Source organism: Ranitomeya imitator, chromosome 2 (genome assembly GCF_032444005.1).
Source record: "Ranitomeya imitator isolate aRanImi1 chromosome 2, aRanImi1.pri, whole genome shotgun sequence".
NCBI classification, from domain to species: domain Eukaryota; kingdom Metazoa; phylum Chordata; class Amphibia; order Anura; family Dendrobatidae; genus Ranitomeya; species Ranitomeya imitator.
In genome coordinates this window covers 387,899,858-387,915,108 of record NC_091283.1, presented here as the reverse complement: position 1 = coordinate 387,915,108, position 15,251 = coordinate 387,899,858, and the positions used below count along the sequence as shown (strand labels likewise).

At 45.8% G+C, this 15,251-nt stretch overlaps 1 protein-coding gene across 1 annotated transcript in view; it reads left to right on the top strand.

Annotated features, from left to right (window-relative positions):
* Positions 1–292: 292 nt before the first annotated feature.
* The window catches only part of LOC138664117 (oocyte zinc finger protein XlCOF22-like), a 28,522-nt gene continuing 13,563 nt past the window's right edge, over positions 293–15,251 (top strand). Inside the window, exon 1 of the mRNA XM_069750549.1 lies at positions 293–504. The gene's annotated coding sequence lies outside the window, so the exon portion shown is untranslated. The remainder of the gene's footprint in view (positions 505–15,251) is intronic.

Here is a 15,251-nt window from a genome sequence, read left to right as displayed (position 1 = left end):
TACACTTCGTAAACACGTGGCTCCGCTCCGTACACCCCGTACACACATGCTCTGCTCTGTACACTTCGTAAACACGTGGCTCCGCTCCGTACACCTCGTACATACGGCTCCGCTCTGTACACCTCATACACACACGGCTCTGCTACATTCACCCTGTAAACCCCTCCTGACCCCACACAGAAACTTCCCCTCATCCAGCACCATGACAACCAGCACAGCAGAGTCCTGCATACACTGAGGCCCCTGATCATGTGACCCCCTGGCTCCTCCCCTCCTGTGACCTCATCACAGGTCCTGTGCGCACAGAACAGCCATGTATGGTATGTGGCTCTGACGGTGGAGGGATGTGGAGATTTCCCATTACTGGGCGTGGGGGACATTAACCCCTTCAGCACTGAGGAGACTATTTTGGGGTCGCGGTGTGGTGTGAACAGTGACGTAACAGCTGCGGACAGAGGGGTCAGACTGGTTTACAGATACACCGTTGTCTATTGGAGCTTTCTGGTAAGCAGCGTTTTCCGTTTCCCCTCATATATGGAGATTTTGGGGTCTCCGCCCTAGAACAAGCAGCGTAGAGTTTCCCATGTGACGGCTTCTGTCAGTGATTGACCTTGTGCTTTGTTTATGGTCATAGTAAATACAAGTCGGACTGGGACCTGCAGACGCCTATAATGGGGGATGTGTCGCTTGGTAACAAGGGGGGAGACGTGGAATGGAAACATTTCCCCCTTAGAATAGTGACCCCAATAACATTGGCCCGAGATGCGGACACGCGACCTTGCGCCGTTACACAATTTGTGGTGAAAATTCCTCAGTGACATTATCGCAGCTCATTTCCTTATAGTGAACCCCTGCGGTGACATCTGGGAGGCCCCACAGAATTCAGGAACTCCAATGGGGACATTCCTGGTCTTCACTCTCCATGACTGAAGCAATGGCCATGTCTGTGGTCGCTGGGCCGTCTCCCCTGTATCTGTAGATTATGGAGCTGACACTGGCGTTTTCAGGCGCTAGGATTGTGCGATCACAAAGCCGCTGGTGGGTGTTACAAATATCAGGGGAAACTTGGTCAGTGACCTCCAGCACCGAGGATGTCATTCCGCAAAAGTATTCTGGGAAGGAGATTAATCCCTTCATGACCCCAACGGGTTTTTTTTTTTTTTTTTCGTTTTTTCACTCCCCTCCTTCCCAGAGCCATATTTTTAATAAAAGTGCAAACCCACACTTGTTTTTTGTTTGGCTTTTTTGCTAGGTTTACTAAATGCTAAAACTGACCTGCCATTATGATTCTCCAGGTCATTCCGAGTTCATAGACACCAAACATTTCTAGGTTATTTTTTATCTGTGGTAAAAGAAAAAAAAATTCGAAACTTTGCTAGAAAAAAAAAATTGTGCAATTTTCTGATATCCGTAGCGTCTCCATTTTCCGTGATCTTGGGTCGGGTGGGGGCTTATTTTTTGCGTGCCGAGCTGATGTTTTTAAAGATACCATTTTGGTGCAGATACGATCTTTTGATTGCCCGTTATTGCATTTTAATGCAATTTGCGGCGACCAAAAACTGTAATTCTGGCGTTTTGAATTTTTTCTCGCTACGCTGTTTTTTATTCATAGATCGGGCAATTCTGAACCCGGCTATACCAAATATGTGTAGATTTGATTTTTTTTTTATTGTTTTATTTTGAATGGGGCGATAGGGGGGTGATTTAACCCCTTCATGACCCAACCTACTTTGACCTTAATGACCTGGCCGTTTTTTGCAATTCTGACCAGTGTCCCTTTATGAGGTAATAACTCAGGAACGCTTCAACGGATGCTAGCGGTTCTGAGATTGTTTTTTCATGACATATTGGGCTTCATGTTAGTGGTAAATTTAGGTCAATAAATTATGCGATAAAAACGGAAATTTGGCCAAAATTTTGAAAATTTCGCAATTTTCACAATTTGAACTATTCTATTCTATTAAACCAGAGAGTTATGTGACACAAAATAGTTAATAAATAACATATCCCACATGTATACTTTACATCAGCACAATTTTGGAAACAAAATTTTTTTTTGCTTGGAAGTTATAAGGGTTAAAATTTGACCAGCGATTTCTCATTTTTACAACGAAATTTACAAAACCATTTTTTTTAGGGACCACCTCACATTTGAAGTCAGTTGACGGGGTCTATATGGCTGAAAATACCCAAAAGTGACACCATTCTAAAAACTGCACCCCTCAAGGTGCACAAAACCACATTCAAGAAGTTTATTAACCCTTCAGGTGCTTCACAGCAGCAGAAGCAACATGGAAGGAAAAAATGAACATTTAACTTTTTAGTCACAAAAATTATCTTTTAGCAACAATTTTTTTGATTTAACAATGGTAAAAGGAGAAACTGAACCACGAAAGTTGTTGTCCAATTTGTCCTGAGTACGCTGATACCTCATATGTAGGGGTAAACCACTGTTTGGGCGCACGGCAGGGCTTGGAAGGGAAGGAGCGCCATTTGACTTTTTGAATGAAAAATTGGCTCCACTCCATGTCACGTTTGGAGAGCCCCCGTGTGCCTAAAAATTGAAGCTCCCCCACAAGTGACCCCATTTTGGAAACTAGACACCCCAAGGAACTTATCTAGATGCATAGTGAGCACTTTGAACCCCCAGGTGCTTCACAAATTGATCCGTAAAAATGAAAAAGTACTTTTTTTTCACAAAAAAATTCTTTTAGCCTCATTTTTTTCATTTTCACATGGGCAACAGGATAAAATGGATCCTAAAATTTGTTGGGCAATTTCTCCTGAGTACACCGATACCTCACATGTGGGGGTAAACCACTGTTTGGGCACATGGTAAGGCTCGGAAGGGAAGGAGCGCCATTTGACTTTTTGAATGAAAAATTATCTCCATCGTTAGCGGACACCATGTCGCGTTTGGAGAGCCCCTGTGTGCCTAAACATTGGAGCTCCCCCACAAGTGACCCCATTTTGGAAACTAGACCCCCCAAGGAACTTATCTAGATGCCTAGTGAGCACTTTAAACCCTCAGGTGCTTCACAAATTGATCTGTAAAAATGAAAAAGTACTTTTTTTTCACAAAAAAATTCTTTTAGCCTCATTTTTTTCATTTTCACATGGGCAATAGGATAAAATGGATCCTAAAATTTGCTGGGCAATTTCTCCCGAGTACGCCGATACCTCATATGTGGGGGTAAACCACTGTTTGGGCACACGGCAGGGCTCGGAAGGGAAGGCGCGCCATTTTACTTTTTGAATGGAAAATTAGCTCCAATTGTTAGCGGACACCATGTCGCGTTTGGAGAGCCCCTGTGTGCCTAAACATTGGAGCTCCCCCACAAGTGGCCCCATTTTGGAAACTAGACCCCCCAAGGAACTTATCTAGATGCATATTGAGCACTTTAAACCCCCAGCTGCTTCACAGAAGTTTATAACGCAGAACCATGAAAATAAAAAATAACTTTTCTTTCCTCAAAAATGATTTTTTAGCCTGGAATTTCCTATTTTGCCAAGGGTATTAGGAGAAATTGGACCCCAAATGTTGTTGTCCAGTTTGTCCTGAGTACGCTGATACCCCATATGTGGGGGTAAACCACTGTTTGGGTGCACGGCAGGGCTCGGAAGGGAAGGCACGCCATTTGGCTTTTTAAATGGAAAATTAGCTCCAATCATTAGCGGACACCATGTCACGTTTGGAGAGCCCTTATGTGCCTAAACATTGGAGATCCCCCACAAATGACCCCATTTTGGAAACTAAACCCCCAAAGGAACTAATCTAGATGTGTGGTGAGGACTTTGAACCCCCAAGTGCTTCACAGAAGTTTATAACGCAGAGCCATGAAAATAAAATAAAAAATTATTTTCTCAAAAATGATCTTTTATCCTGCAATTTTTTATTTTCCCAAGGGTAACAGGAGAAATTTGACCCCCAAAGTTGTTGTCCAGTTTCTCCTGAGTATGGTGATACCCCATATGTGGGGGTAAACTACTGTTTGGGCACATGCCGGGGCTCGGAAGTGAAGTATTGACGTTTTGAAATGCAGACTTTGATGGAATGCTCTGCGGGCGTCACGTTGCGTTTGCAGAGCCCTTGATGTGGCTAAACAGTAGAAACCCCCCACAAGTGACCCCATTTTGGAAACTAGACCCCGAAAGGAACTTATCTAGATGTGTGGTGAGCACTTGGAACCCCACAAGTGCTTCACAGAAGTTTATAACGCAGAGCTGTGAAAATAATAAATATGTTTTCTTTCCTCAAAAATAATTATTTAGCCCAAAATTTTTTAATTTTCCCAAGGGTAACAGGAGAAATTTTACCCCAATATTTGTTGTCCAGTTTCTCCTGAGTACGGTGATACCCCATATGTGGGGGTAAACTACTGTTTGGGCACATGCCAGGGCTCGGAAGTGAAGTAGTGACGTTTTGAAATGCAGACTTTGATGGAATGCTGTGCGGGCGTCACGTTGCGTTTGCAGAGCCCCTGATGTGGCTAAACAGTAGAAAACCCCCCCAGGTGACCCCATTTTGGAAACTAGACCCCGAAAGGAACTTATCTAGATGTGTGGTGAGCACTTTGAACCCCCAAGTGCTTCACAGAAGTTTATAACGCAGAGCCGTGAAAATAATAAATACGTTTTCTTTCCTCAAAAATAATTATTTAGCCCAGAATTTTTTATTTTCCCAAGGGTTACAGGAGAAATTGGACCCCAAAAGTTTTTGTCCAGTTTCTCCTGAGTACGCTGATACCCCATGTGTGGGGGTAAACCACTGTTTGGGCACACGTCGGGGCTCAGAAGTGAAGTAGTGACTTTTGAAATGCAGACTTTGATGGAATGGTCTGCGGGTGTCACGTTGCGTTTGCAGAGCCCCTGGTGTGCCTAAACAGTAGAAACCCCCCACAAGTGACCCGATTTTAGAAACTAGACCCCCCAAGGAACTTATCTAGATATGTGGTGAGCACTTTGAACCCCCAAGTGCTTTACAGACGTTTACAACGCAGAGCCGTGAAAATAAAAAATCATTTTTCTTTCCTCAAAAATGATGTTTTAGCAAGCATTTTTTTATTTTCACAAGGGTATCAGGAGAAATTGGACCCCAGTAATTGTTGCGCAGTTTGTCCTGAGTATGCTGGTACCCCATATGTGGGGGTAAACCACTGTTTGGGCACACGTCGGGGCTCGGAAGTGAGGGAGCACCATTTGAGTTTTTGAATACAAGATTGGCTGGAATCAATGGTGGCGCCATGTTGCGTTTGGAGACCCCTGATGTGCCTAAACAGTGGAAACCCCTCAATTCTACCTCCAACACTAACCCCCCCACACCCCTAACCCTAATCCCAACTGTAGCCATAACCCTAATCACAACCCTAACCGCAACACACCCCTAACCACAACCCTAACCCCAACACACCCCTAACCCTAACCACAACCCTAATTCCAACCCTAACCCTAAGGCTATGTGCCCACGTTGCGGATTCGTGTGAGATTTTTCAGCATCATTTTTGAAAAATCCGCGGGTAAAAGGCACTGCGTTTTACCTGAGGATTTACCGTGGATTTCCAGTGTTTTTTGTGCGGATTTCACCTGCGGATTCCTATTGAGGAACAGGTGTAAAACGCCGCAGAATCCGCACAAAGAATTGACATGCTGCAGAAAATACAACGCAGCGTTTCCGCGTGGTATTTTCCGCACCATGGGCACAGCGGATTTGGTTTTCCATAGGTTTACTTGGTACTGTAAACCTGATGGAACACTGCTGCGGATCCGCAGCCAAATCCGCACCGTGTGCACATAGACTAATTCTAAAGGTATGTGCACACGCTGCGGAAAATGCTGCGGATCCGCAGCAGTTTCCCATGAGTTTACAGTTCAGTGTAAACCTATGGAAAACAAAAATCGCTGGCTGTACACATGCTGCAGAAAAACTGCACGAAAACGCAGCGGTTTACATTCCGCAGCATGTCGCTTCTTTCTACGGATTCCACAGCGGTTTTACAACTGCTCCAATAGAAAATCGCAGTTGTAAAACTGCAGTGAAATGCGCAGAAAAACCGCGGTAAATCTGCCATAAATTCGCAGTGGTTTAGCACTGCGGATTTATCAAATCCGCAGCGGAAAAATCCGCAGAGGACCAGAATACGTGTGCACATACCGAAACCCTAACCCTAGCTCTAACCCTACCCCTAACCCTACCCCTAACCCTACCCCTACCCCTAACCCTAACCCTAGTTCTTACCCCAACCTTAGTGGAAGAAAAAAAAAAATCTTTATTTTATTATTGTCCCTACCTATGGGGGTGACAAAGGGGGGGGTCATTCAGTATTTTTTTTATTTTGATCACTGCGATAGGTTTTATCGCAGTGATCAAAATGCACTTGAAACGAATCTGCCGGCCGGCAGATTCGGCGGGCGCACTGCGCATGCGCCCGCCATTTTGGAAGATGGCGGCGCCCAGGAAAGAAGACAGACGGACCACTGGAGGCTCGGTAAGTATGATGGGGTGGGGGGGGGGAGCACGGGGGGGTGGATTGGAGCATGGGGGGGTAAATCGGAGCACGGGGGTGGATCGGAGCACGGGGGGGTGCATTGGAGCATCGGGGGGTGGATCGGAGTGCGGGGGGGGATCGGAGTGCAGGGGGGGTGGATCGGAGAGCACGGGGGGTGATTGGAGCACGGGGGGGTGATTGGAGCACGGGGGTGAGCGGACAAGAGCACGGGCGGAGCGGACAGGAGGACGGAGGGGAGCGGAGCAGTGTAAAGGACAGATCGGAGGCTGGGGGGGCGATCGGTGGGGTGGGGGCACATCAATGTTTACAGCCATGGCCGATGATATTGCAGCATCGGCCATGGCTGGATTGTAATATTTCACCAGTTATAATAGGTGAAATATTACAAATCGCTCTGATTGGCAGTTTCACTTTCAACAGCCAATCAGAGCGATCGTAGCCACGGGCTAAACTACCACTCCCCCTGTCCCTGCAGATCGGGTGAAATGGGAGTTAACCCTTTCACCGGATCTGCAGGGACGCGATCATTCTGTGACACAGCATATGCGTCACAGGTCGGATTGGCACCGACTTTCATGACGCATACGCTGTGTCACAGGTCGGGAAGGGGTTAAAGGGACTCTGTCACCTGAATTAGGAGGGAACAATCTTCAGCCATAGGGGCGAGGTTTTCGGGTGTTTGATTCACCCTTTCCTTACCCGCTGGCTGCAATATTGGATTGAAGTTCATTCTCTGTGCTCCATAGTACACACCTGCGCAAGGCAAGATTGCCTTGTGCAGGCATGTACTACGGAGGACAGAGAATGAACTTCAATCCAATATTGGAGCCAGCATGCAGCCAGCGGGAAAGGAAAGGGTGAATCAAAAACCCAAAAACCCTGCCCCTATGGCTGAAGATTGTTCCCTCCAAATTCAGGTGACAGAGTCCCTTTAAAGAGGCATTCAGCTTGTCTGCTGGTGTGGCTCCCTTAACAACAGGTAACATTTGGCAGAAGTCACCTGTAAAATGGAGAATTCCCCCATTAAGCAATTAGATCCCTGCAGATCTTTCAAGGTGCGATCTCTGGCCTCGACCACTTTCTTGTGCGCCATAGTACTTTCGACATAAAGAATTAACTTGCAAGTCTGTAATACTTTATCTTTACCTGAGCGCTAGATTCAGGGGCAATCCTAGTGCTGCATGAACCGTGCGCCTCTGTCTAAGGACTCCTACTCACCTGCGAGAAACTTGGATGAGTCTCGCATGCTAATAATTGGCACTGCCCCCAGCACTCAGATCGGAGCGTGCGGCTGCATAGGAATACATGCAGCCGCACGCTCCGCTCCTGAGTTCCGACAGCAGTGCCGGGTATTGACGTGCGACACTCATCCGAGTTTCTCACAGGTGAGTATGAGCCCTAAGAGAGTGGCCCCAACCGCGGACGAGGCAACAACCGGAGCAGTGTTATTAATTGAGGGAATTTCTGCAAGCCACAAATTAATGAAGAAAGTTTTACCAGAACCTCCTGGGACATCAAGGAAAAATAGTCTCCCATTTGCACTTGGAATCTGAGCCATAATTGCCAAATACGCCGATCTGTGGTCATCAACCAAAAGAGGCTTATTTAATGTGACAAATTCTTTCATCTTTTCCAAATCATGGCTTTTCTCTCGCAGAATATCTCTGCCTATAACACCAAAGGCTGATGGAGCTGGTAACCCTAATGCTGTTAGGCTAGGTTCACATCGCGTTAGGGGATTCCGTTTAAACGGATGCGCTAACGATATGTCCCAAATTGTGTTATTTTTTGCGATCGTGCTAATACATGCATTAACGCATGGTTGCATTGCATCGGCATGTGTTAGCAATATAGTGCAATGCACAGCGAGCGCTTCCCTTCCCTGTGCGTTCGACGTAACATACCCGAAAACTCGGTAGTCCGCGTTCGAGGGTGCGTCACAAAGTAACAGACTATCGCTAAAGCATGCCAATTTTGACATACGTTAGGATGCTTTACGCTAATTGAAGTCTATGGGCGCGTTGACTGATTCGTTACATAGCGTTAAGGTACTTTCACACTGAACAACTTAACAACGATAACGATAGCGATCCGTGACGTTGCAGCGTCCTGGATAGCGATATCGTTGTGTTTGACACGCAGCAGCGATCAGGATCCTGCTGTGATATCGTTGGTCGGAGCTAGAAGGCCAGCACTTTATTTCGTCGCTGGATCACCCGCTGACATCGCTGAATCGGCGTGTGTGACGCCGATTCAGCGATGTCTTCTCTGGTAACCATGGTAAACATCGGGTTACTAAGTGCAGGGCCGCTCTTAGTAACCCGATATTTACCCTGGTTACCATTGTAAATGTAAAAAACAAACACTACATACTTACATTCCGGTGTCTGTCGCGTCCCCTGGCGTCCGCTTCCCTGCACTCCTCCTGCATCCTGTGTGCCGGCCATAAAGCAGAGCACAGCGGTGACGTCACCGCTCTGCTTTACGGCCGGCGCTTACACAGTGCAGGGAAGCGGACGCCGGGGGACTCGACAGACACCGTAATGTAAGTATGCAGTGGGTTTTTTTTTACATTTACACTGGTAACCAGGCCCTGCGCTTAGTAACCCAATGTTTACCCTGGTTACCAGGGGACTTCGGCATCGTTGGTCGCTGGAGAGCTGTCTCTGTGACAGCTCTCCAGCGACCACACAACGATGAAACAGCGATGCTGCAGCGATCGGCATCGTTGCCTATATCGCTGCAGCGTCGCTTAATGTGACGGTACCTTTAGTGCTGCTTAGAAATGGATCCGTTAAATGGAATGCCCTAACGCGATGTGAACCTAGCCTTAGAGATTTACTATTGATACATTTGCTCGTTTCTTCTAGAGTCAGGAGGACTTTGATGAATATGTAAGCAATGAAATGTAAGTCTAAGTCTGGATTAACTCTCTTGTGCACTCTATGAATATCTTCTCTAAGATATTCTTTGTCTTTGACCCAAAAAGCACGGGGATTGGAAGGTGCACAGGTTGTAGTTATTATAGGGAACAGGTTTAGAAGTTGAGGTGGAACGCGAGTGAGGGATGCCTCCTGCAATGTCATGTCCCAGTGTGGACCGTCTTCTATCTGACCACGCTTTTGGCATGCCTTCCTATAAGTTTAACACAATTCATCATCAACTGTTCTTAAATCTGTGAAAGACATCGGCCCGTGGACAGTGTGAGGCAATTAACGTAGGTTGTAACAGTCTTCATTGTTTGGATGAACTGAATATAATAAAGTCCTCGCAAATTTATCTGCTTGAAACAACAGAAAGAAAACTGTTAATGTTGTATTAGGTGATGGAGCCGCTCTTTCCTCTGCATTGTTGGTAGTCATATAAACTCGTTGTTTTTCAAGATGGGCACTGAGGTAAACTGCAGTCTGATGTCTTTCATGGATGGGAAAATACATGCTCCATACATTGTGGCCCCATACAATGCTCCATACATTGTGGCCCCATACGATACTCCATACATTGTGGACCCATACGATGCTCCATACATTGTGGACCCATACGATGCTCCATACATTGTGGACCCATACGATGCTCCATACATTGTGGACCCATAGGATGCCCCATAAGATGCTCCATACATTGTGGCCCCATACGATACTCCATACATTGTGGACCCATACGATGCTCCATACATTGTGGACCCATACGATGCTCCATACATTGTGGACCCATACGATGCTCCATACATTGTGGACTCATATGATGCTCCATACATTGTGGACCCATACGATGCTCCATACATTGTGTTGTATTTATTTGCAGCAAATGAGAAATTGGCAATATAATAAGAAAGAAACAGTGCTTTCAGACCTCAAATAATGCAAAGAAAGCAAGTTCTTATTCATTTAGAAACAACAATACTCATGGAACTCAGGAAGAGTTCAGAAATCAATATTTGGTGGAATAACCATGATTTTTTAATCACAGCTTTCATGCGTCTTTGCATGCTTTCCACCAATCTTTCGCACTGATTTTGGGTGACCTTACTCCTGGCACACAAATTTAAGCAGTTATTTGTTTAATGGCTTATGACTATCCATCTTCCTCTTGATTACATTCCAGAGGTTTTCAATGGGGTTCAGGTTTGGAGATTGGGCTGGTCATGGTGGGTCTTCATGTGGTGCTCCTTCCACACATTGATTGACCTAGCTGTATGGCATAGGACATTGTCCTGCTGGAAAATCCAGTCCTCAAAGTTGGGGAAGTGTTGTGAATTCAGCTTTTGGGCTCCCTCCGGTGGTTGTAGAGGGTAATGCAGTTGTGCCTGGACTGCAGGAGTGGACAGGTGTATCTACTAATTGCAAAACTGACTGGGGTATATAGCCTTGCTGGATCCTTTAGTCAGTGGCAGTTGTCCATTGTTCTTGAAGGATTCACTTCCCTGCTGGTCTCTCCAGTTTGCTGTGTTTTTCTACAAAGATAAGTCCTGGCTTTGTTTTTGCTGTCCACCTGCTGTGGACCTTACAGTTGTGTGCATTTTCATGTTTTTGTCTTGTCCAGCTTGGTCTGTGAAGGATTTTTTGCAGCCTAGCTATTTCTCTGGAGATGCAGATATACCCCCCATGTCTTTAGTCAGATGTGGTGGATATTTTCTAGTGTTTTAATACTGACCACATAGTACTCTGTTCTATTCTTTCTTTTTAGCTAGTATGGCCTCCTATGCTAAAATCTGATTTCATATCTGCGTATGTTATTTCCCTCTCCTCTCACAGTCAATATTTGTGGGGGCTCTCTATCCTTTGGGGATTTTCTCTGAGGCAAGATAGGTTTCCTGTTTCTGTCTTTAGGGGTAGTTAGATCTTAGGCTGTGCCGAGGGGTCTAGGGAGTGTTAGGTACCCCCCACGGCTACTTCTAGTTGCGCTGCTAGGTTCAGGGTTTGCGGTCAGTACAGGGACCACCTTCTCCAGAGTCCGTCTCATGCTGCTCCTAGGCCACCAGATCATAACAGTACAACTGGCCCATAATGAGTTAAACGCATCTCAGAAGAAGGGAAGGAAAGTGCTGAGCCATTTTTTTTTCTGTAGTCTGTTTTTTCTTTCCTTTCCTCTTTACCTCTGGGTGGCTACGGAGTCTAGTATTAACATGAATGTTCAAGAGTTAGTTTCTCGAGTGGATCAGCTTGCTGCTAGGGTACAGGGTATTTCAGATTTTATTATTCAGACTCCTGCCTTAGAACCTAAGATTCCCACTCCTGATTTATTCTTTGGTGACAGATCCAAATTTTTGAGTTTCAAAAATAACTGTAAACTGTTTTTTGCATTAAGACCCCGGTCTTCTGGTGATCCTATTCAGCAGGTTAAAATCATCATATCTCTGCTGCGTGGTGACCCACAGGATTGGGCATTTTCCCTGGAATCTGGCAATCCTGCTTTGCTTAATGTTGATTCGTTCTTTCAGGCATTGGGGTTGTTGTATGATGAGCCTAATTCTGTGGATCAGGCTGAGAAAATCTTGTTAGCCCTGTGTCAAGGTCAAGAAGCGGCAGAATTGTATTGCCAGAAATTTAGAAAATGGTCTGTACTGACTAAATGGAATGAGGATGCCTTGGCGGCAATTTTCAGAAAGGGTCTTTCTGAATCCGTTAAAGATGTTATGGTGGGGTTCCCCACGCCTGCTGGTCTGAGTGATTCTATGTCTCTGGCCATTCAGATTGATCGGCGCTTACGCGAGCGCAGAGTTGTGCGCACTGTGGCGTTGTCCTCTGAGCGGAGCCCTGAGCCTATGCAGTGTGATAGGATTTTGTCTAGAGCTGAACGTCAAACATTCAGGCGTCAGAATAGGTTGTGTTTTTACTGCGGCGATTCTGCTCATGTTATTTCTGATTGCCCTAAGCGTACTAAGAAAATCGCTAGTTCTGTTGCCATCAGTACTATACAACCTAAATTTCTGTTATCTGTGACTTTGATCTGCTCATTATCATGATTTTCTGTCATGCCATTTGTGGATTCAGGCGCCGCTCTGAACTTAATGGACTTAGAATTTGCCAGATGTTGTGGTTTTCCCTTGCAGCCTTGGCAGAACCCTATTCCTTTGAGGGACATTGATGCTACACCGTTGGCTAATAATAAACCTCAGTTTTAGACACAGCTGACCATGCGCATGGCGCCAGCCCATCAGGAAGATTGTCGTTTTCTGGTGTTGCATAATTTGCATGATGATATTGTGCTGGGTTTTCCATGGTTGCAGCTACATAATCCGGTGTTAGATTGGAAATCCATGTCTGTGACTAGTTGAGGTTGTCAGGGGGTTCATGATCAGGTTCCTTCGATGTCAATTTCCTCTTCCCCCTCTTCTGAAGTTCCTGAGTTTTTGTCTGACTTCCAGGATGTACTCGATGAGCCCAAATCCAGTTCCCTTCCACCGCATAGGGACTGTGATTGTGCTATTGATTTGATTCCAGGTTATAAGTTCTCTAAGGGCCGACTTTTCAACCTGTCTGTGCCTGAACATACCGCCATGCGGAGCTATATTAAGGAGTCTTTGGAGAAAGGGCATATTCGGCCATCTTCTTCACCGTTGGGAGCGGGGTTCTTTTTTGTTGCCAAGAAGGATGGCTCCTTGAGACCGTTTATTGATTATCGCCTCTTGAATAAGATCACGGTTAAATTTCAATACCCCGTGCCTTTGCTTACTGATTTGTTTGCTAGGATTAAGGGGTCTAGCTGGTTTACTAAGATTGACCTTCGAGGGGCATATAATCTTATTCGTATCAAGCAGGGTGACGAATGAAAAACTGCATTTAATATGCCCAAAGGCCATTTTGAATACCTTGTGATGCCATTCGGACTCTCTAATGCCCCATCTGTGTTCCAATCCTTCATGCATGATTTCTTTCGGAGTTATCTTGATAAATTCATGGTTGTATATTTGGATGATATTTTGATTTTTTCCAATGATTGGGAGTCTCATGTGAAACAGGTCAGGATGGTATTTCAGATCCTCCGTAATAATGCTTTATTTGTGAAGGGGTCAAAGTGCCTCTTTGGAGTGCAGAAGGTTTCTTTTTTGGGTTTCATTTTTTCTCCCTCATCTATAGAAATGGATCCGGTTAAGGTTCAGGCCATTCATGATTGGATTCAGCCCACATCTGTGAAGAGCCTTCAGAAATTCTTGGGCTTTGCTAATTTTTATCGTCGTTTCATTGCCAACTTCTCCAGTGTGGTAAAACCTTTAACCGATTTGACCAAGAAAGGCGCTGATGTGACGAATTGGTCCTCCGCGGCTGTTTCTGCCTTTCAGGAGCTTAAACGCCGATTTACTTCTGCGCCTGTGTTGCGTCAGCCAGATGTTTCTCTTCCATTTCAGGTTGAGGTTGACGCGTCTGAGATTGGGGCAGGGGCCGTTTTGTCTCAGAGGAATTCTGATGGTTCTTTGATGAAACCATGTGCCTTCTTTTCTCGGAATTTTTCGCCTGCGGAACGCAATTATGATGTTGGCAATCGGGAGTTGTTGGCTATGAAGTGGGCATTTGAGGAGTGGCGACATTGGCTTGAGGGGGCCAAGCACCGTATTGTGATCCTGACCGATCATAAGAATCTGATTTACCTCGAGTCTGCCAAACGGCTGAATCCTAGACAGGCTCGATGGTCCCTGTTTTTCTCCCGTTTTGATTTTGTGGTCTCGTACATTCCTGGTACTAAGAATGTTAAGGCGGATGCCTTCTCTAGGAGTTTTTTTCCTGATTCCCCTGGAGTTCTTGAGCCGGTCGGCATTTTGAAGGAAGGGGTGATTCTTTCTGCCATCTCCCCTGATTTGCGACGGGTTCTTCAGGAATTTCAGGCTGATAAGCCTGACCGCTGTCCTGTGGGGAAACTGTTTGTTCCTGATAGATGGACTAGTAAAGTGATTTCTGAGGTTCATTGTTCTGTGTTGGCTGGCCATCCTGGGATTTTTGGTACCAGAGATTTGGTTAGTAGGTCCTTTTGGTGGCTTTCTTTGTCACGGGATGTGCGTTCTTTTGTGCAGTCCTGTGGGATTTGTGCGCGGGCTAAGCCTTGCTGTTCCCGCGCTAGCGGGTTGCTTTTGCCATTGCCGGTCCCTGAGAGACCTTGGACGCATATTTCTATGGATTTTATTTCCGATCTTCCTGTTTCCCAAAGAATGTCGGTTATCTGGGTTGTCTGTGACCGATTTTCTAAGATGGTTCATTTGGTGCCTTTGCCTAAATTGCCTTCTTCTTCTGATTTGGTTCCGTTGTTTATTCAGCATGTGGTACGTTTGCATGGTATTCCGGAGAATATTGTGTCCGACAGAGGTTCCCAGTTTGTTTCTAGGTTTTGGCGGGCCTTTTGTGCCAAGCTGGACATTGATTTGTCTTTTTCCTCTGCATTTCATCCTCAGACAAATGGCCAGACTGTTGTGAATTCTGTTGTTGAGCTCCCTCCTGTGGTCATGAATGGTACTTCGGCTGGTTTTGTCCATGGGCTTCCTCTGGTGCTTGTGAGTGGGGCTGCGGCTTCTGAGGTTCCTTCCACAGGTGACGAGGTTAATTCGTTAGCTGGCTGCTCTATTTAACTCCACCTAGATCATTGCTCCATGCCACCTGTCAATGTTCCAGTATTGGTCTAGTTCGCTCCTGGATCGTTCCTGTGACCTGTCTTCCCAGCAGAAGCTAAGTTCCTGCTTGTTTTTCTGTTTGCTATTTTTTCTGTCCAGCTTGCTATTTTGATTTTTGTCTTGCTTGCTGGAAGCTCTGGGACGCA